The sequence below is a fragment of the Nicotiana tomentosiformis genome, chromosome 3, assembly GCF_000390325.3.
Source record: "Nicotiana tomentosiformis chromosome 3, ASM39032v3, whole genome shotgun sequence".
Lineage (NCBI taxonomy): Eukaryota > Viridiplantae > Streptophyta > Magnoliopsida > Solanales > Solanaceae > Nicotiana > Nicotiana tomentosiformis.
Window position 1 is genome coordinate 71,395,372 of NC_090814.1, and position 23,378 is coordinate 71,418,749.

At 36.4% G+C, this 23,378-nt stretch overlaps 1 long non-coding RNA gene across 2 annotated transcripts; it reads left to right on the plus strand.

The window, feature by feature from the left end:
- The first annotated feature begins 19,713 nt into the window (after positions 1-19,713).
- Positions 19,714-22,283, plus strand: LOC104121557 (uncharacterized). 2 transcript variants are annotated; one of them, XR_004503759.2, is made up of 4 exons: positions 19,716-20,116; positions 20,375-20,591; positions 21,260-21,556; positions 21,627-22,283. It is a non-coding gene; the product is annotated as an uncharacterized lncRNA (long non-coding RNA). The 2 variants fall into 2 exon arrangements; XR_691968.4 differs by lacking the exon at positions 20,375-20,591 and having other exon boundaries at positions 19,714-20,116.
- Positions 22,284-23,378: the final 1,095 nt, after the last annotated feature.

The window sequence follows — 23,378 nt, forward strand, 5'->3', positions numbered from 1 at the left end:
AGGTTGTGGGTGGTATTTGATGTTGGGAATCGAACTAGAAATGTTGGTCTTTGGCAAATATATTTTTTCATTATATCTATAAACTTGTAATAATTTAGAATTTATAAATGAATTTGCTAATGAAAATGAAATGGGAGTTGCTAATGAAATCTTTTCAATTTTTGATTAATGGAGTATATATTCTCTTTATTCATGGATGAGTTAGGGTAGAAGGAATGCTCAAATTACCAAAGGCTGGATGTGAATTACCGCCATAGCATCTGTGTCCTGGCTTGGAGGAGGAGTGAACTGGGGACTCGAAGCATCGGGGCAGCGTCCGAAACCCAAAAATTCGGGCCTATATGTACAAGTTCGGGGAGAGAGTATTTTGAGCTTTTGGTGTTAGGGTTCTTGAGGTCAAGAGGTGATTTTAAGCTCAAATCAAGTCCAACCATCTAAGGTAAGTTGTTAATGATATTTTCGGTTGATTCTTCCTCAATATACATGAGTTCTAATATCATTCTTACATACAAATACTAGATTTCATCATCAAATTCTCAAGAACATAAAAATCACCAAAGTTGTGATTTTTTAAGATTGATCCACTGGAGGTAATTCTAATGCTTCAAACACGTTTATTATAAGTAGTTAGAAGTATTTGTAGCATTTGTTATATGTTTTAATGGTAGAAAGATTGGATTATCAAACTATAGTTAATGACATGAATAGTACTTTTGAGAAAATGAGAGAGAAGATGAATAGTAATCTTGGCAATGTAATTAACGAATACAATGAACCTACAGAAGTATTTATTAGTAAAGGTTGGAAGTATTCAACTAAGTAATCATTTGAATTGTATATTTTGAAAGTGTTGATTAAGGAAGATGATGAATAGTAATTTGGTGGCATTGGACAATTGATGTAGTATTATTAATGACTTCAAATGTGTATTAAGTTATAAGAATGAAGTTGAATATGCTAGCATATGAATCTATTCAGCGATTTGAGTTGTTGGAGGCTTGTACCCCACTTATGAGCCATAAATGGATATTGATCAATATTTTGGTTATATTTTGATGTTATTAGGATATCTAATTATATATATCGACTTGTTGATGATATTTGAGCATTTTAATCAATATTGGAACAATGGGAGAGAACTGAAAGCTTGTGAATGTTAATAAAGCGAAAGCGAGGTAAGTTGATTAAAACTTACTCTTCTCGAGAAATTTTCTCTAAAGCTATGCTTCGGACTATATGAAATTGTTTGTAAATATGCATCCATATGTGTGGGGGAAACCATGGAAAGATGTCTGTAACGATCCGGTCGGTTATTTTGAGAGTTGTAGCCACGTTCCCCCATTTACTGCTCGTTTTGCACTTTATAGTTGTTATGTGACTTGTCAGGGTAGTCAGTTCGGGTCTGGAGGGATTTCGGAATGAAATGAGACACTTAGTTTCAAGAGTGAAGCTTAAGTTGAAATGGTTGATCGGATGTTGACTTACGTGTAAACGACTCCGAAATGGAGTTTTGATAGTTATGTTAGCTCCGTTGGGTGATTTTGGACTTCAGAGCGTGTCCGGATTGTGATTTGGAGGTCCGTAGAGGAATTAGGCTTGAAATGGCAAAAATTAGATTTTTGGAAAGTTTGACCGAAAATGGACTTTGTGGATACCGGGATTAGATTGGAGTTTCAGGGGTTGGAGTCGGTCTGTGGTGTCATTTGTGACTTGTGTGAAATATTTGGGGTCAATCGGATGTGATTTAATGGGTATGAGCGTCGTTTGTAGAAATTGAAATTCCTTAGTTTCAATAGACTTGAATTGGGATGCGATTCGTATTTTTGATATTGCTTGATGTGATTTGAGGGCTTGACTAAGTTCGTATCGTATTTTAGGATTTATTAGTATGTTTGGTTGAGCTCTCGGGGGCCTCAGGTTGATTTCGGATGGTTTTCAGATCAAATTTTGAGTTTGAAAGACTGTTGAAGCTGGGACTCTGCTGGTGTAACCGCACCTGCGGAGCTTTGATCGCAGGTGCGAGCTCGTAGGTTCGGGTTCTGTTGTGCAGATCCAACCTTTGGAGGGGAGTGTGTAATGGTCGCAGGTACGAGTGAATTACCGCACCTGCGTGACCGCAGATGCGGGAGTGGGATCGTAGGAGCGGAAATGGAAATGGGAGCTGGGTCCGCAGAAGCAGCTTCGTGGCTCGTAGAAGCGAGTCCGCAGGCACGGAGTCAGGGCCACAAGAGCATTTGAAGCCGCATAAGCAGGAGTGTGGTGCCTTCTGTGACACCGCAGAAACGGGTAAGTGGCCGCAGAAGCGAGAATGCTGGACAGATTGTTAAAAAATGAGGGTTCGCGATTTTGCTTTATTTTAAACATTTCAAACTCGGGTTTGGGTGATTCTTGAGAGGACATTTTGAGAGATTTCTTGAGGTAAGTCCCTTGTGCTCATATTTGATCAAAAATCTTGTTTCCCCTATTGAATTTCCCACCTTGTTTGTGTGTATTTAAGGTGGAATTTGGGAGTTTGATTGGGGGTTTTGAGTGACAATTTTGTGTCGGATTTTGGTAAATTTAGTATGGTTAGACTCGTGATTGAATGAACTTTCAGGTTTTGTGACTTTTAATGGATATCAAGGCGTGGGCCCGAGGGCCGACTTTTGAGTCGATTTTGACTTTTGATTAATAACTTAGTATTTTTCTTCTGGAATTGATTCCTTTAGCCCATGTTGATTGTATCGAATAGTTTATGGCTAGATTTGATGCATTCGAAGGCTGGTTCGCGAGGCAAGGGTGTGTTGGAGTAGAGATTTGTTCGGATTGAGGTAAGTAACAGTTCTAAATTTGGTTATGATTGTATGAAACCCCGTATTATATGTCATGTGTTTGGTTTTGATGTGACGGGCGTGTGGGCATGCACCGTAGGAATTGTGACTTGGTCAATTCCATTAAACTGTGTTGTTGAATAATTTATTATTATCCATACATTCTCCATGTATTAGAGAAATTGAACTGAAAATCATGTTAGAAATCATGTTTAGACCATGTGTTGACACTGTAGGGACCCACATAGGTCGTGTACATGTTGACTTATCTGTTAAATTGTTGTTTTGTACTCAGTCACAACTTTACTTGCATATTATATCTCAGTCTCTATTGTTCATTATTGATGCATTATATCATTGCTGTTTGGGATGAAATTCATGATTTCTGAGAGCCCAAGAGACTAGAGAGGTTGATGACTGAGTGAGGCCGAGGGCCTGATTGTGAGGATATTTATGGGATCGGGTTGCACGCCGCAACATGTTTCATTAATTTATGCCATGATTGGCTTGTTATAGCGCTTGGGTTGAAGGAGCCCCTCCGGAGTCTATACACACCCCCAGTGAGCGTAGGTACCTACTGAGTGTGAGTGCCTAGTGTCGAGTGCTGAGTACCGAGTGCTAAGTGATTAAGAGGAATGAGCAACTGTGAGGAATGAGTGATGGTGAGGTTGGAGTAAATGGGAGAACTGAGTGACTGTTGCTCTGAGAGAGTGCATTTGACTTTCATTTCTGTTGCACTTCAGCTGTCATATATCACTGTCTTGTAATTTATGAGAGATATTATATTCTGTTTCACCTAAACTTGACATGGATTAACTATTGTGGCCTAAATTATTGAACTTGAAAGCATGCCTACCTTCCTATGTGTAAAATTACTATAATTGAACTATAACTGTGAAGCTCGTCACTACTTTCAGTGTTTTATTTAGTCTTGTTACTTACTGAGTTGGTTGTACTCACGCTACACCTTGCACTTCGTGTGCAGATCCAGGTATTTCCGGACACGATGGGTGTTGATTCCTTTGCACAGTTGATCGTTTGGGGATTTGAAGGTAGTTTCCCGGCGTTTCGAAGACCTTGTCTCTCCTTCCCTATATTTCCGATTTATGTATTTAGTTTCAGACTATTATAGACAGTACTCCCAGATTTGTGATGTTTAGATGCTCATATACTCAGTGACACCCTGATGTTGGGAATTTCTATAATGATTTTGACTTTCTATCCATTTTGAGAGGTTTGATGATTTAAACCTGTGTTATTCTTATTTTTCATTTAAAAATGTGAAAGTATTTTGAAGTGTCGGCTTGCCTAGTACCACGTTAGACGCCATCACGACAGGCTAAGTTTTGGCTCGTGACAATGTCACCAATTGTCTTAAATTGTGTTGCATAGAAAAGACCTTATTATTTTATAAATGGAAAAAAATCTTGTTTCCAAGGGCTTGATGTCAAATGACACTTGAGGCAAATATTATAAGTTTTAATAAACACTTATATTGCTGATAAAGAGAATAAACATTTGAGTTTTATTGTTATCTTTATTTTATAAAATGGGAAATATGATATTTTAAAATATTTACATTTTGACATAGCACTTGTTAAATTTGTAAGGATTGGAATCTCATTTTGTTAATTGCTTTACTATGAAATGAGAAAGGTTTTCATTTAATTTTGTTCAAATGATTCGGATTGATTATAAATGTCATAATTTGGTAAAATAAATACTTTGAGGCTATTTGGCTATGAATCTATCTTTGGAGTATCTAATATTTTGGGAGTTACTTGTGTTCACCGAGATTGGCTTCATATATATTATGTTTATCTTCATGAAACTACACATATCGGTGTAGGCGTAGAGTGCCACTTTGTGGTATAGACTATGACAGAGTGCTCTTCCTTAGGAGGGTACTATTTTGTGCTATTATTAGCATGGCTGAGTCGATTTGTAGGGCACTACAATGAGACGACCTCAGCAAGTAGGGTATATGATACTTTCCACTAGGTACATAACCTAGTTGACCTTCTTGTGTCAGTGATGGTATAGTACTCCTAGTGAAATTTTTATGCTTAGGCCTAAGGAGCCGAAAGTGATTTAATAACTTAATGAAATTGAAATAGTTTTGTATGATCTTTATTAAAAATCATGAATTGATATAAATATTTTAAAAGTTTACATCATGGTTGACATTTCACTTGTCTTTTCATATAAAATGACAAGGAGCATGAATTGATATAATTGTTATTATTTTGTATCAGATGTTGGTTGCTTTATGAAAATAAATATTACTCATAACCTCACGAACTCAAATATATAATTTTTATCCAATTCCATAATTATTTTCGTGGTTAAATCCTATTTTAACCTATATTTTTCAACTAAACCCATAATTTCCACAGTTTTACATGTTAAAATCTACCCACAATCTAGATATAAAACATACATTGGGTAGAAATTACTTATCTTCAATAGATAGGTGGAAACCCCTCTCCAAGAAGCTCTAAATTCAGACCACACAAGTGAGAAATGAGAAAAATGGATCTAAGTCCCGTTTTTAAAATGTTTTTGCCCAGGGGTCCTTATACGCGATGGCAATAGCAGGCCTGCCCATCGCGAACGCGATGGCCTCAACGCGAACACGAAAGCCATCGACTGATACCTCCCCAGCTGGCCTCTCACTTCGCGAACGCAAAGGCCTGAGCGCGAACGCGAAGTCCTGAGCGCTAACGCGAAGGCCAGTTGCCCAGAGCACCGCGAACGCGGTCTCCATCTTGCGAACGCGTAGGCAAAACTCCACCCAGCCCTATTCCTTCATCGCGAACGCGATTACTTCTCCGCGTTTGCGAAGAAGGAAACCAAAATAGAATTTTTCGGTGTTTCCAACTCTCAACTCCGGGCAGTCCGAAATACACCCGAGCCATTCGGGACCTCGTCCAAATGCACCAGCAAATCCATAAATATGATACGGACCTGCTCGAACTTTCGAAACGCGTAAAATAATATTGAAACTAACAATCGCACCCCAAAACCAAAGTGAATCAAATTATGAACTTCAAGTTTTCAACATGCTCCGAACGCGCCGAAACATACTTGGACTACTCGGAATGACACCAATTTTTGCGAGTAAGTCTTAAATCACCATACGAAACTATTCCCAGGCTTGGAATCCTAAACAGGCCTCGATAACACCAAAACCTATTTCAAACCAAATCTAAAGAACTTGAAAACCGTAAATGCGCCAACTTTCAATATTAAGCGCTGAAATGCTACCGGGTCATGCGAAACCCGATCCAAACATACGCCCAAGTCTAAAATAATCATACGAACCTATTGGGACCGTCAAATCCCGGTTCAGAGGTCGTTTACTCAAAATGTTGACCCAAGTCAAACTTAACTATTTTAAGCCAATATTAAGGAACTAAGTGTTCTGATTTCAACCCAAACTCTTTCAAACCCGAACTCTTTCAAATCCGAACTAACCATCCCTAAAAGTCATAAAATAGTAAAAGCAAATATGGGGAGTCTTATTTAGGGGAACGGGGATCTAGAAAGAAAAACGACTAGTCGGATCGTTATAATACACAATTATACACATATAATACATAAATTGGCTCCACCAACTATTTGGGTTAATTCTTCAATTTATTTTCTGGGTTTTGGGCCAATAACATTTCTCTCCGATAACTAGGATGATTAAGATCAAAGGAAGGACACTTCTTTCTCTATCATTTGTTTCATTTCTAGATTCTAAACAAGGGGTTAAACATGTCTTCACCCATGAACATGTTCCTTTCCTAGTGTCCTTAATTTCTTTTGATATCCCAGTGATGCTTTAATCTTTTTTTGTCTTTTTCTGTTCTAGTCTGAGTAGGTTGCCATATGTTTAGTTTATTTTGTTCTAATGGTTTATGACAAGGCACTGGGCTTATTTTGGCACTACTAAATGACTTCTCTTATATTGTTTTAATGTTACATACAATATTGGATCATCAGCCTAGTCTGTTTGCTTTTATAATTCTTGAGCTTGTGTTAGCCTATATGGCCTTGAATATTAAATTAACTGTGTTTCTTATGCCTAACATCTTTTTATTTTTTTCGATAATGCCAAAAGGGGGAAGATAAGGTTGGAGGTGTTGTGCATATGTATGTACGTGGTGTAATGTGCATGTTGATTGATTGCTTGTTGTGATTTCCTGGTTCTAGTGTGTACAAAGTTTGTCATGATCATCAAAAAAGTGAAATTTGTTGAGTAATGAGATTTTGATGATTAACAAAATTTGTTCAGATGCAATGTTCGAAGAACCATGTCCTCAACGTAGCTGCTTAACTGTTACAAGAACCAACTCCTCAAGGTAAAAGACCAGCTCCTACAGATTGATGATTGTACATCTGCGCAAGACAGTCACTTTATCTCAAAGTTATCCAGGTTCGAGTTTGGTAAAAGAGGGTTGCTACACATGATAGGGGTTGTTTTCCAAGAAAATACGAATAAATCAGTAAGAGACAAGAGTCCAAAAACTTGTGAAATCCTTGGAATAGTAGGAGTCCTATCAAACGAGAAGCTAACTATGCATAAGACTCCTAGAAGTTCTTGGATTCCAGGCGTTTAAATACTATCTATTTGGACTTCTGAAATTATCCTTTTACACATCAACTGAAGAATTACATCTTGTACACTCCAATCGAGTACTAGTGTTGTGTTTTTCTTGAGTCAGTCTAGTGAATATGTTTTAGAAAATTGAGTTGTAATCAAAATGCCACAATTAGTGAGTTGGAGTGAGTGTTTACTTTACAAGTTAGAGTAACTTGTAAATTAAATGATCGTAGTAAGAGTACCGGAGAGTATTGAATTTTAGTCTTATAATTAATACATTTTAGCTCATTGTTCGAGAACGCAGTAGATCATAATTTTTGCACCTTTTGACCCGAATAATTTTTCACGTAAAAATCAACAACCAAATTCTTTAACAATTCATACGGGCATTCAAACTAACACTAACTTTAAAATAGTATAAATAAAATATAATACAAGAACTATTAATTAGCTAAGTAAGATACATTCATAGACCAAAGGATCAGTTTTATTAAAACGGTACCATGGTAATAAACCATATTGGAAAATAAAAAAGATAATGAGCACTAGTACATTTTATTTAAACCATTATATACTTCACTATAAAGTAGCAAGGGAAACTAGCAAGTCCTGTAGCAGTAGCATCGACGACGAACCCCATGACAGCGTCCTCCATCAAAGGCCTCGCCTTGGCACTTTTGGTTGCAAGTGTTACCACTGACACAAACACCGAAGAAGGTTCTGCTCTTGTATTGGCATAGCTTTGCTTCTACCTTTCTTGGACCTATTTCTACATTCATAAAATTTAATGACATTAAGAATTAATGAGTTAAGAAATAAAAAAGGCTAAAAAGATTGTTCACATTTTCTATCGGAAAGGAGTCCCAAGAAGGAACAAGAGGAGAGATTTCTCATGTGGCATTTTAGGGTTTTTGTTTTACACAAGAGAAGTCCCAAGAAGGAACAAGAGAGTTCACATTTTTCATATTCTTTGTTTACTTTTTCTAGCCATATAGATAGATTATATATTGATTATATATAATTATACACACATAAATTATGTATATATTATATCTCCACCGACTATTTTGGCTAATTCTTCAATTTATTTTCCTGGTTTTGGGCCAATAATTTTTCTCTCCGAGAACTAGGATGATTAGGATCAAAGGAAGGACACTTCTTTCTCTATCATTTGTTTCATTTCTAGATTCTAAACAAGGGGTTAAACAAAGAGAGAGGGGGGGGGGGGGGGGGCAGGGATTAGCTAATCTCAGGCTATAAAGCAGTACTCTAGTTTAGAAAACTAAATTTAATTGATATATTACAAAGCAATAGAGGCATTTACGCGTGAATACAAACATACATTATATGTACACACATTTACTGTCACACATATGATATGTGCGTATTACAACATATATTTGTGCATGTAATTAATTCAGCTCCTACCTAATAATTATTTTTGGGTAATAACCTACCAACTAAAATTATCGAGTTAACATATCAACCTTTTTTTGTGCTATACACCTACTGAAATATTTTGATCCTGTGTCTCTATGGCTCTCTCAGAGAGAGTGGAATGCTTGCATATCAACCAAAGGTATATAAGTCACTATTAAAGAAGAAAAAAACCAATTATCTTCCAAATAGAAAATTTAAACATATAAGGGGACAAAATATCTCCAAACAAAAGGAAAGTTTAGTTTGTAATTAAGGGAAAACATCAATACACCCTAAAAATATAATAAGATCCCTACCATAAATAATAAGGGACAAAACATGATTATTTAATTTTTTTCCTTTTTGAAAAATAAAAGGAACCTAAATCTTAGTGGGAAGATGTGTAAAGGACAGAACATATATACCATTTGCTGAGAGGAGAAGCATTAGGAAGAGAAGCACAGCAGTTGTAGGAAAATGCTTCATTTTGAAAGAGGTCTAATTAGCTCTTCGTGAAGATTTCCTTATTGATGTTTTTGTTATGAAAGGTATGTGAAAGTAAAGGAATTTTATAGGGACAAAGGTTGATGCTGAGTTTATGTTTAGGAGTAAGAATTCATAGACACCTGTGTCACGCCATGCAAATTGAGCTGAAACTCAAACTATGGTGTCAAGAGAAGACCGCTACAAATGGCGTTCTGCCATTTCATGTGTAACTGAAAATGTCCCTTGCCTTTCTTACATATGAAAACAATTAAAAGTCCGTTTGGACATAAGAAATTTTTTAAAAAAAAAAAAAATATTTTCGCTTTTTTTTTAAATTAGCGTTTGTTCATAAAACTTTCAATTTTTACTTGAAAATATATTTTGGAATTTTTCAAAATTTTGAAAAACTCCAAAAACTATTTTTCAAAGTTCACTCAGATTACTCACAAAACTTCGAACACAACTCAAAATTATATTCATGTCCAAACATAACTCTAATTTTCGAATACCATTTTCACTTGAAAATTATTTTTATTTTTTTTTTTTGGAATTTTACAATTCTTATGTCCAAACGCCCACTAACTATCTAGGTGGACTTCACCAAAATACTGGTATAGAGAATCATTTAACCACGCGTAGGGGTGGCAAGTGGGATGTTTGACTATATTTGGGCTTATCAAGATGGATTGACTCGTTATATGGGTCATTGTCCAATTCTGTGTAGAAAGAGCGTGAGATAGACACTTTATAACATAGTATTTAGTTTTTATCCAGTATTTTTAATGTTGAGCAAAAATAACAACTACTCTATTAAAACTAATACTAAAAGACGTTGTTACCCTTTCTTCATGAGTGTTGTGTAAATATTAAGGACATGGTATCCCTAACATTTACACTGCATACATGAAGTTAAGGACGCCATGTCCTTAATATTTACACTGCACATATGAAGTTAAGGACATGATGTCATAAAGTTTAACAACGGAATGTGCAAATACATGACACTTTGTCCTTAATATTTACACAGCATTCATGAAGTTAAGGATATCATGTCCTTAATATTTATACAACACTCATAAAGTTAAGGACATTATATCCTTGACATTTACACTGCACACATAAAGTTAAGGACACCATGTCCTTAACATTTACACTGCACATATGAAGTTAATTATATGAGATCCTAAAGTTTAACAATAGAAGGTGCAAATACAAGTTAAGGATATTATGTCCTTAACATTTACACTGCACACATTAAATTAAGGACACCATGTATTTACATTGCACATATGAAGTTAAGGACATGATGTCCTAAAGTTTAACAACGGAAGGTGAATGTCACGACCCAAAATCTCACCCGTCGTGATGGCGCCTATCTCAATACTAGGCAAACCGACAATCTCAATAAACTCTCATATCTTTTAAGATTGAAAATTTAATATTTAAATACAATCCACAAATCTCGCAAATACTGATACAAACACTCCCAAAACCTGGTGTCACTGAGTACATGAGCATCTAATATGATTACAAGTCTGGAAAATACGGTCTATAATAGTCTGAGGCCAAATACAGTAATAGAGAAGGAGAGATAAGGTCTACGAAATACGACAGCTACCTCAGAATCTCCGAAAAATTAACTGTGCGAAAGGATCAACACTCGCTATGTCCGGGAACACCTGGATCTGAACACGAAGTGTAAGGTGTAGTATGAGTACAATCAACTTAGCAAGTAAAAATAATAAATAAGGAACTGAAGATAGTGACGAGCTACACGGTTATAGTTCATTTTCAGTAATTTCCAACAGAGAGTAGACATGTTTTCAAATCCAACAGTTTAAGTCAAGTCAATTTATACAGTTCAAGTTCATATAATCCGGATATAAAATCTTTTAGTGAATTTCACAACAATGACAAATAGTAACTAAGTGCAATAACAAATGAAAAGCAAGTACAACCTCTCAGGGAAACAGTCACTCAACTCGTCACAACAGCTCAACTACTCGGCTCTCAGCCCTCAACACTCACACTCAATGGGTACCCGCGCTCACTGGAGGTGTACAGACTCCGGAGGGGCTCCTACAGCCCAAGCGCCATAAATCACACGGATAACTCACGTGCTGCACGGATGACTCATGTGCTATAATATCTGGCACGGACAACTCACGTGCCATAGTATCCTTACCTCACCGACAGGCTCTTGGCCTTACTCAGTCATCAACCTCTCTAGTCTCTTGGGCTCCCGAAAATCACAAAAATCAACCTAAACAAAGATAACACAGTGTATCAACAAATATCAAGAAAGACTGAGGTATGATATGCAAGTAAAATCATGATTAAGTACAATACATCAATTAGCAAAAACTTTAACATATACGCGACCTCGGTGGGTCCCAACAGTACTATCACATAACCTACGCATGATTTCTAACATGATTTGCAGTTAAATTTCTTCAACATATAGAGAGCACATAGCTAACAACAAGTTATTCAACTTTACAGTTTCTATGGGATGGACCAAGTCATGATCCCCTCGGTGCACTCTCACACGCCCGTCACCTAGCATGTGCGTCACCTCTAAAATAATCACATGACACAAAATCCAGGGTTTCATACCCTCAGGACCAGATTTAAAACTGTTACTTACCTCAGAGTGTGAAATTCTTTACTCTGCTATGCCCTTGCCTCACAAATCAGCCTCCGAATGCCTCGAATCTAGTCATAATTTATTCGTTTCAGTCAATAAAATTCATTGGAATTAATTCCATAAGAAAATGCTAATTTTTCATAAAAATCCAAAATTTAGCTCAAAATCGTCCCGTGGGGCCCACGTCTCGGAACCCGACAAAAGTTACAAAATCCGACAACCCATTCAATTACGAGTTCAACCATACTAATTTCACTCAAATCCGACTCTGAATCGGTGTTCAAATCCCAAAAATTTATTTTATGAAATTTCTATAATTTTTCCCAAATTTTCATTTCAAAATACTGATTACATGATGAAAACAATGATATATTCATGTATGTTAACCAAATCTGAGTTAGAATTACTTACCCCGATGAATTTCTTGAAAAACCCACGAAAAACTCATCTCAAACCGAGCTCCCAAGGTCCAAAAATAAAATAATAACCTAAGCTTCGATTATATAGTACATTCTCTAAACTCACCATGTGCGGTCCGCACAATTTCAAGTGCGGATGCAAATCCCAGCTCCTGCGGTCGCACAAAAATAGTGCGATTGTGCCTTTTGGTGACTGCACTGCCATGACTTAGTATTTTGGCCATAACTTTCTATACATATGCCCAAATAATGACTTCTTTACCTCTCTGGAAACTAGACACGAAGAGCTATAACTTTCGTTTTTGAATCATCTCAAAATTTCTTGTAGATCAAAAGATATAAGCTTCCGAAGTCGGACCGGTGAATCTGCAGAACTCCCTAGAGTGCGGCCGCAGACAGAATTGTGCGGTCCGCACTCCTCCTCTGAGGTCCGCACTTTTCTGCTGCGGTGCGCACCTATCCTTCGCCTCAGCACCCCTAAATGTGCAGTCCGCACCCCCAAAAGTGCCAGAACAATATTAGAGTGCCGAAATATCCGGACTCGCTCAAAACTCATCCTGAAAGTGCCAGAACAATAATCTTATATTTTAGATTAAATATCAATTCATGCCAAATGATTTATTTCCTTAATTTGGATTTAAAATTTTATTTGATAATTCTCTATCTTATAATACTAACAAAAATCAGAATAATAAAAAAGGTAGTAAAATTAGAACTTCCCACCCACCCCAACCCCACCCTAAAAAAATATTATTTAAAGTACTTTGTTTTAATGTTATAGATAGAGTATTTTCTTTTTCATTTCAACAAAATGAATATTTTCTGTGTATGATGTAGAAAAAGTATTTTCTTTCATTTTAATAAAATAAGTACTTCTTTTCATGATGTAAAAAAAGTATTTTATTTTTTCACAAAATTAGTACTTCCTTTTCATGTTGTAGAAAAAGTATTTTCTTTTATTTCAACAAAAAAAGTATTTTCTTTTCATGATGTAGAAAAAATATTTCTTTTTTCACAAAATAAGTACTTTCTTTTCTTGTTGTAGCGTAAGTATTTTCTTTTAATGTTGTCGAAAGAGTTTTTTTTTTTCATTTCAACAAAATAATTTTTCTTATGATGTAGAAAAACTATTTTTTTTCATTTTAATAAAATAAGTATTTTTTTTTCATGATGTAGAAAAAGTATTTTCTCTTTCATAATATGAGTACTTTCTTTTCATGATGTAAAAAAAGTATTTTTTTTTATTTCAACAAAAACATATTTTCTTTTTATGTTGTAGAAAAAGTAGGGGTTGGGTTGGGGAAAGGGATGGTCGGTGGGTGGTAGGGATTGGTGGAGATGGGGAAGGTTGAAAAAAATTTTGGAAAATATTTTATCTTCTCTTGATACGGAAAATATATTCCTTCAATTGAAGAAAAACAAATTCATAAAGAAATTATTTTTCAAACATTTTAAACCAACCAAATATGAAAAAATTAAAAATTATTTTACACAACATATGTCAAGGTAGAACTCTAAGATTGAATATTTCTATGGGTCAAGGTTGGGCATCATCATGGTATATTTTTTTATGGGTTAACTTGGACTAGCCCAAAACAGTCAATTTTCAAAGGGATTGTTACACAAATAGCCGGTCAGATTCAATGTTTACTTTTTTAGCCGGTATATATAGATTATACATTATTTATACACAGTTATACATATGTTATACACGAATTATATGTATATTATACATCTATCGGCTATTATTTGTTTAAGAGATCAGGTGTGCGACTATTTGGGTTAATTCTTCATTTTCAAGATCCTTCTAGCCCAAACCGATCAAAACTTGGGCGGGTTGGGCGGGTCAAATGAGTTTGAGTTAGTTTTGCCACCCTTAACCACATGGAAGAAATTTATAATTTAAAAACAATACATACACAGAGCGAGCGTGATAGAGAGATGAAAAAAATGATGAAATAGAATTATTAATGAACTAGTGAAAATGCTCGCGCTTCGCGCAAGTCACATAAAACTTTGTTAGATATGCAAAGTAAATCTTTTCTAATACCCAAATATAAAAATATGTTAATATTCCTTTTAGTTTTCAAATCCAAATACATCCATTTTATTACTTACAATAAGATCTATAATTTTTTTCTAATTTTTCACTATTTAAGAGATTTTAGTCTTCTAGGGATACTTGATTTTGTGATAGTATAATTTTATTTTTTTGAAATGATGCGTAAAGAAAGAGCAAAAAATTCAAGAAAAATGATGGCGTCTCTATGTGTGTATGCGTAATAAAATTTAAATTTTTTGACATTTAATGTATATGCATGTATAGATTATGTTTTACGTACAATTAAGAAGGCCTATATATAACAACACACAATGAATAACGAAAGATTAACAAAAAGGAAAACTGAATCCATATCCCCAAATCAGTGGAGTCAAATTCTATGAATATCTTCTAAAACTTTTCTCTTCACTTTTTCCATTCCATTTAATTTCTTTTTTTTCTACTTTTTCCATTCTTACTCCTTACCCGTTATTTTAAAAATTAGAAGGAAAAAAAAAGTAAAAAACTAAAAAATAAGGATAAATATGAATGTTGGTCAGTGAGGCATGCCACATCACTAATTTTTTGAATGTTAGTCCTCGTAGATATATCACATAGGTATTACTACTACTTTTCACAAGAGGGTACATATGCACCTCTCCATTCACATGTGTGTTTCTCGAAATAAAAATATAATCCAAGAGTACTCGTGTTATTGTTATAACGTTTAACTTTTAATTCTTCTGTGCAATAATAGGACTCACAAGGCATCACGTGTTGAACGCAGATGACTGCTAATGCACACGCGCAACTCTAATCACTTTGGCGATAAGACCGAGAGGGTAGCCGCTTGGTTTGTATCTAATGGTCTACTTACCTTTTGCATTTGTTTTTGTTCCCCTTTCCCTGATTGTTTGCCTTGGTTTCCTTATTTCATCTCTGAGCTTCTTCTTATCTCATGTGAGCGTTTTGTTTGCATTATTCCCTGTGAGGAACACATGCATCTTTCGGTCAACATGTGTGTTTTCTGGTATTAACTATATAATAAGGGGAAGTATTGTTGTAATTTATATTGAGTCCATTCTCGCTAATCTCCCCCACCATTCCATTCGCAAATGCTTTATAGATTACTACGTGTCATATTGTAAATTACTTACATTTTGTCCATCCTTTTGGCTTCCTCTGTAATATGAGAGCACCTTCTCCTATTTTTAGATTTCTCCATATTTCTCTTTCATTTGGCTTTCTCTTTCTCCCTCTCTTTAGTTTCACTACTAGAAATCAGGTGATTTTCGTCCAAGGCTTTCCGATCGAAATCGGTCAGAAAAAAAATCGACCGAAATCGGTCGGAAATAAGAGTATTTGGTCGCAAAAGTCAACAAAAATTTTCTGACAAAAACAAAATAAAACTTCCGACCGAATTCGATCGGAAATTGGTCAAATATTTGGTCAAACTTGTATATAATGTACAAAAATAATTATTTATTAAACTTTTTCCAACTTTCCAATCGATTTCGATCGAAAATTAGTCAAATATTTGGTCATACTTATATATAATGTACAAAAATAATTATTTATTAAAAATTGTCTAACTTTTCGACCGATTTCGGTCGGAAATTGGTCAAATATTTGGTCATACGTGTATATAATGTACAAAAATAATTATTTATTAAAACCTTTCCAAATTTCCGACCGAAATCGGTCGGAAAGTTTGAAATAATTAATTCCCTCCCAAGACAAAAATTATATATATTTAATTAACCAACCGAAATAAGTTCTAATTAAATATTTCCGATCGAAATCGATCGGAAAAATGATTTTAAAATAATTAAAATATAAATTTATTAATATTTGTGTGTGTGTAAATAATAAATAGCTTTTAAATAAATAATATTTAATACTTATTTGATATATATATATATTTGTGTGTGAGAGTGTGTTTTAAATTACTTTTATATGGACATTATGTCCTATATCTATGTATGTGTGTGTGTATAAAATATATATATATAGACATCTTAATATACAAATATATATATATATATATATATATATATATAATGTATATATAGAATATATTGGGTAGCGGCACCTGCTCGCCCGTGCGGCGCCTGCAGTTCCCCTCGCTGCAGGCTAGCCTTCTTCCTGTCCCAGGATTTCCCAAGCACGATCCTGCGCCTGTCGGTGGGACTCGCCCGTAGGCTCGCCCCAACTTGTGCCGCCCGTAAGATGCCTAGGCCCTTGGCCCTAGACATGTTGTGGCGCTTCATCTTAGGATCACAATCCATGCGCGCCCTGGGGGATTGGCTTAGGGCATGCCTTGTCCTTAGCCCAAGACTGAGCATCGCTCCCGCGTGCACAGCCCAATCCTCAAGCTTGACACTCGCCTAGTGCATCAGTGACTAGCTCGTGCCTCGCCCGAGTAAAGCAACCTTTAGCCCTTGGCCATTGTCATGCGCCTCTTTCGTGCCATGTCCATACATAGCCCTCTTGCAGTACGCTTCCATTCCGAAGTAGTGCACTGTCGCCCACACCTGAACCTTTAGGCCAACGGACCCTTGCTTGCATGGTTGAACCAAAGCCATGCTCACAAGTCGACACATGATGCCCCTATGACATATGCGTCAAGTATCCAATTGGCACGGAGGTCTCGTTCCAGCATTCGGCAGCCCGCGGGGCTGGCCGTTCCACACATCGTGCCTCCAGCACCACTTTGATGCCCAACGCAGGCCCGAAGGCGTTGCGCTGCCCATAGAGTTTCCCTAACTCGTATGGGTGCCTTCGACACTCCTTTTGAGTCATCTAGGCAAGCCCTTGAGGTTGCCCCCAAGGTAGCTCGTTCTATACGGCTCGGTGGCAGCACGCATGGGGGAGGCAGGTCGGAGCTTTCATCACCTATACCCCCTTATATATGCTTAAAATTAAAAAGCCCAAGTTGCCCGAGTAGACTGCTCTACGTCAGACCATCAGAAGGCCTTTTCTCACCAGTTCTTAGCCGAAATCACAACTCCAAAGTGCGAGTTGTGACATCCTCCCACACTCATAATGTCATCGCCCCCGATGACACATCATGGCTTAAGACATCACGGAGTCTGCCCCCTCAGGTATGCCCATTCAAGCTCCCTTTGTCCTGTGGGTTGGACTTCCTCGAAGTCCTTTCTCCAAATAGAGTCGTGCCCCATGCACTTCTCCCCCAAGTATCTTCCAAATGTGCCTCTGCACTTCACCTCCATTCGGTGTTCACTTGGAAAGTGCCTCCGCACTTGCACCCTCTGGTGTCTAACTTTGTGATTGACCCACACTAGTCAATCACACCATGACCCTCATGGCCTTCATGTCCGTCTGAAGCTTTCCTTCACAGGTTAGCACATCAATGTGCTCTTTTGACATCGCTCCCGTAGCCTTTCGCTCCCGTAGCATTAAGACGCCCTCTTGGCATATCTCACGTAGTATTCCGCTCCCGTAGCTTTCTTTGCCTTTACTACCTTGAAGATGTGTTCGCTTCCAGACCCACGACTTCGCCCATATGCCTCTTGCATAGGCGGGATCCTCCTACACTCAATGTGGAGGATACATCTTAGCTCTGTCGTCCCACTTGGCATTCGGCCAGCACTTGGGATGACCTTTGGTGAGTACTACATTCCCAAAGTCATAGCATCGCCGCATTTCCGAATAAAGCTTCTTTGTTTTCCAGTTGTCACTTTCTCAGCAAGTAGCCAATGCTCCCAGTATTGAAGACAGGCTCCCTCTTGGCCCTGCTAGCACGGCTTCCCGGTTCGGTGTGCCTCGCACTTGGACACTCTCGGTCCCCGATCATTCGACATACCCCTTTCAAGAATGATGACACCTTCTAACTTGGAAACTCGCCCCATTTCGAAGCTTCGATATACCCTCGAATCCGTTTCCTCACCTTGGCAATGCCCTCAGGCAACCCAAAGTCTTCTCCCGAAGGAAAGACACTCAACATGATATGCCGATGAGTCGGATGGCCAAGAGAAAGCCATGTTTGCCAGGTCGTGCAACCATATTGCGAAGAGTGGGAGCCTTGGACTATAAATTTGGGGCATGATCATAGCGGAGATCTTGCCAAGGATGCGTTGCATATATATATATATATATATATATATATATATATATATATATATATATCAAATATAGCTTAAACGCTGAGTATTGGGGAGAGTCTTTTATTGAATCTGATTTCTTTCAAGCTTTGCAGCAGATTGACGATGTATGAGATTGGTGCATTGACTAAAAAATAAATATTTGAAGACAAAAAATTATTTGAAGTTCAAGGAAAATTTGCAGAGGTTCATGGTCGAAAAATTCTCCATCGTCTTCTTCTTCGTCAATCTCATACTTCACCAATTTTCTTTGATTCAATTTCTAATCAATTTTAGTTATCTCATCAATTCAACCTTCTGAGTCAACTTGTTCTTCGTCTCTGAATTTTTAAATCTCCGTTTCATGTAAGGAGGGAAGGGAAAGGATCGAGGCTGGTGGTGGCAGTGGTGGGTAGGGAGGAGGAAGAAGGGGAAGGGTGGAGGGTGGTGTGCGGAGAAAGAAGAACGAAGGAAAATGGCCGCACCAATGACGGGTGAGCGGCAATAATGGAGTTAATAAGGTGGTGATATGGTTTCTTTAGAAAAAGGGTTTTTTATTTAAATAAAAAAAGAAGAAAAAATATAATTTCAGATCCATTCACGCGCTTAAGAGTGGTAAAATACACATTTTTTTGCCATGTCAGCTATTGTGTTTAATAGGCACAAGTAAGACACGGTTTGAGTGTTCAATAGGTACTAGCTTTAGTTAAAGTGTCAAAATGAAAACTGGAGCCAAGTTTAAGGGGCCGTATATGTATTTGGCCCATATATATATATATATATATATATATATATATATATATATATATATATATATATATATCTACGCACACATATCTTAATATAGCTAATGTTATATCGAATATAGCTTATATACTATACACTTAGTATATATATACATATATATATAGACATCTTAATTGAAAGATATTATACACACGTGCAACACACGTATCCTAAACCTAGTATATATATTATCTATATCTGGATAATTATATTTTAATTACATGTGTTGTGAGCATCTAATTTTTGCCCTAATACAAATTACTCCTAAAATATCCACAAGTTCCCCAACCCAATTCCCCCCTAACCGGCCCAACCCGCCTAACCCAGCTCCCAAACGATGCCGTTCATCGCAAGAACGACGTCGTTCCCATATTTCCCCCTCACTTAAACGACCAAGACCCTCATTTTTCCATGAATGAGATCAGTTCCCTCCCCCTTACTAGAAACCCTAGCCGAACCCATTTTTCCCATTCTCTAACAGACGAATCCCTCCCCAAAAATCACACACGCAACATCACTTTCATCTCCATTGATTCTCACTCACACACTTCGTGGTACACACACGAAAAAGTTGAGAACCAATTTTGAACTTTACAAAATCAGATCTGAAGAAAAGAAGCAAAGAAGAACACAAAAAAAAATAGGATGAAACCGTGATTTCTGCAATTTTTGAACTGCTGTTCATTGTTCTGGGTGTCCGAAGTTGTTTAATTTGAGGAATTGCTTCGTTTTCTGCTGTTCTCTTCTTGTTGCGGTTACGTTTAATAATTCCAAGCATGTATTTGGTTATCTACTATTATTCTCCAGCTAATAGGTATGTTAAATTTCATTCGTACTCCTTTTGAGCCTGAATCTGGTTCACTTTAAATTTAATTTCAGGAAGGTTCCTTTCTCTAGATGCTTTAAACTTTAGTGATAATTATACTGATTAAGTTAATATAATAATGTCAGAGTATTATTTCTGCTTTCTTGGAAATTATTGTGGAATAAGAATATTATTCTGAATCTTAAATACATCATACTATTATTTGGTCTACTGAAACAAGCATATGTGACGACTTATTTGCTACAGAATCCAAAATAAGAAGACATGGTTGAATAAAATAAGCATATGAAATATGAGAATGAGATTGGGTTGGTGGGAGGTATCAGCTACTCGTGGAATAGTCAAGGTGTGGTACAAATTGGCGCGTACACGAGAAATTTGAAATTGTCGTAGTTTCACTGATGCGCCAATTATTTTAGAGTATGCTTTCTACTTTTGAAATCTCTGCGAGCATAAATATTTGGTAATACACTTTCCTTTATATGCAATATGATAAGCTTTATTTGTTGTTCTTTAATTGCTTATTATTTTTATATGAATTCCAGTGTTTCAAATGATTTGTACTCTCTATCTCATCTCTTGATTTTTAGAGAAATAGGTAAAAAGTTCTATAGAATTCTCCCTAACCATCATTTAATCAATAGTGCCATAAAATTCACAATTTTTGCAAACTTTGTTGAGAATAATTTGAAGAGGAAAAAAAGGTAAATGAAAGCAGCACTGCCTAAGAAGTTTCTTTTCCCTCTTTGGAACATGCTTTGTGAGAAAATGAACGCAAAAATGATATATTCAGTTTTGATTAAGCCAACGAAGAGAACCTGGAAACTGTTTTTGTAAACCTGATCATCTACTTTAGGATCCGGGGGATAGTGGGTGTTGTACTGCTCTAGGAGCATTACCTTTTCCACTGGGGCTATACTGCTTAAAGAATGGTAAATTTCTGCATTTGCAAATTGCTAACTGCATTTGTAACTTTGGTATTTTACTCTGAATTGTTTAGTGCTATAACTTCTTTGATTCATATTTCAATTTTCAAGTTGTGTTTGTTATCTCAAACGATCAACTGCTTTCCATTTTCTTAGAGTCTTCTTAGGTTGATGGTTTACTTACAGTGTTAGATGCATCGAACAGGTGGTTGGCAAGATGGTGCAGCTGCAGTATGTGTTTGGTGCCTATATTTGCACACCTGTAGAAGTATAAACAGTTTGTTAACTATTCCATCTAGGTGAGGTATCAAAGTTTCTGGCTTGCCCAGCACACAGAAGAAGCAGAGAGCTACAACAACACAAATATTTTGGCATCAGCAACTAATGAAAGAGTAAACATCCATCTACTCATCATACTACCCACCATTCGCCCGCCTAGCAGTATTATCACCATTCTCCGCCACAGGGCTATACCCCGCTTCCTCCTCATGATCCTACACATGTAAGTTTCATAACTACTATAAATGTTTATAATATTATATAGTTAGTAATTTTCTCTCTTCTAAATAAAGGGTCGCTACAAGATTAATTTGGAGGAGTACACTCAGAGCTTGCTACTGAATGAGCAAGGCGAGCGACCGCCCATTTTAGACGAAGAAGCGCAGAGGATATGGTTGGATGTTGTCGATGGTCCTAAAAAGGGGATAGCATATGACCTTCCAGATAAATCATTTCGGCGCTACAGGGCTGGATTGCAAGGTATAGGGACTTCCGTCCAAGGCGAGGCGATTGATAGGTCGACTATATAGACAGGCTAGAGAAAAAAAGAGAGATACAATTTGGTACCCTTCAATTTCAGCTAGAAAGGAGGGACGAACAATTTAATCTCCTTCAAGGTCAGCTGGCCAATCTTCTTGCTAGTGGTGCTTTTCCCATTCCCCGGTCTCGTGAGCCTTCCCCATGTGCCGATGAAGGTTCTAGGAGTGAAGATGGAGATGATGCTAGATAAAACTCATTGAATGGTAGATATCGCTAAACAAAGTATTGAACTTGTCAATATTTAGTTGAGACTAGTTTTGAATGATGATTATATTGTTATTTTGTTATTGAACATTTCAGTAGTAGTTGTTGTGGTTGTTATTAGTTGTTGTGGTTATTATTAGTTGTTGTTAGATAATGGTTGTTAGTGTTAGTTAATAGTTTTTATTAGTTAATTGTTATTGTTAGTATATTCATTGTTGTTGATTAATTATGGTTGAATGACAGCAATGTAATCTGTCATTATAGGATGAATATTGGTTGTAATTGGCAGGTGGTGTAGCTAAAAAATGGGTATTTTCTGTCCAGTTTTTACCCAGATTTTCGATCGAATTCGGTCGGAAATTAATTATTTTTGCTCAAAAATTCATAATTTCCGACTGAATTCGGTCGAAAATTATGAATTTATATTTATTTTTTAAAATAAATTAATAATTTATTACAATTTACAACTAATTATTTAATAAAATAAAATTATTATTTATTTAAATTTCCGACCGAATTCGGTCGGAAATTTGAAAATTAAAAATAAAATATTCAATTATTTCCGACCGAATTTGGTCGGAAAATTGAAAATTAAAAAATAAAATGTTTAATTGTTTCCGACCGAATTCGGTCGGAAATTAAAGTTTGACAGTTAGTCAACGCTTTGAAATTTCCGACCGATTTCGGTCGGTACACGTTTGCGACCATCGTTTTCCCGACCAATTAAAATCGGTCGGATTTCGGTCAGAAATTATCAATTTTTGACCGATTTCGGTCGAAAATAGCGGACGAAATTACACTGTTTTTTTAGTAGTGTTTACTATTCTTCTTCTACCTCTTTTCATATTTTCTCTTATATTTTGCTGGGTTTTTTTCTTCATTTCCTTTCCGTCTCTAATCTTTGTTCTTCTTTTTACTTTTTTGCATTCTTGAAGTGCCTGCCTTTTGTTTTCATTATGGAGTTTGAAGTTTAAATGTATGGTTTGAAATTGGGTTTATATCAGCGAACTATAATTTCAGATCTGGACCAAACAATTAGAAGGTTCCAGATACACATAGGGTTTTTGATGTTCAAGGGGTATACACAAAGAGAACTGCACAAAAGCTGCTTGATACTGATCTGTCGGCGCCTCATACTGAGAGGTAAGAAATGAAATTTTCACATCTTGAAAAATCTATTAAAAGTCTTATGTGGTTACTTTAATTTTCACATCAATGGTCATGATTTAGTGACTTCCTTTTTGGTTCTTAAGAAATATTTTAATTTTTATATTTATTTACCCCATTTCGGACATGCATGT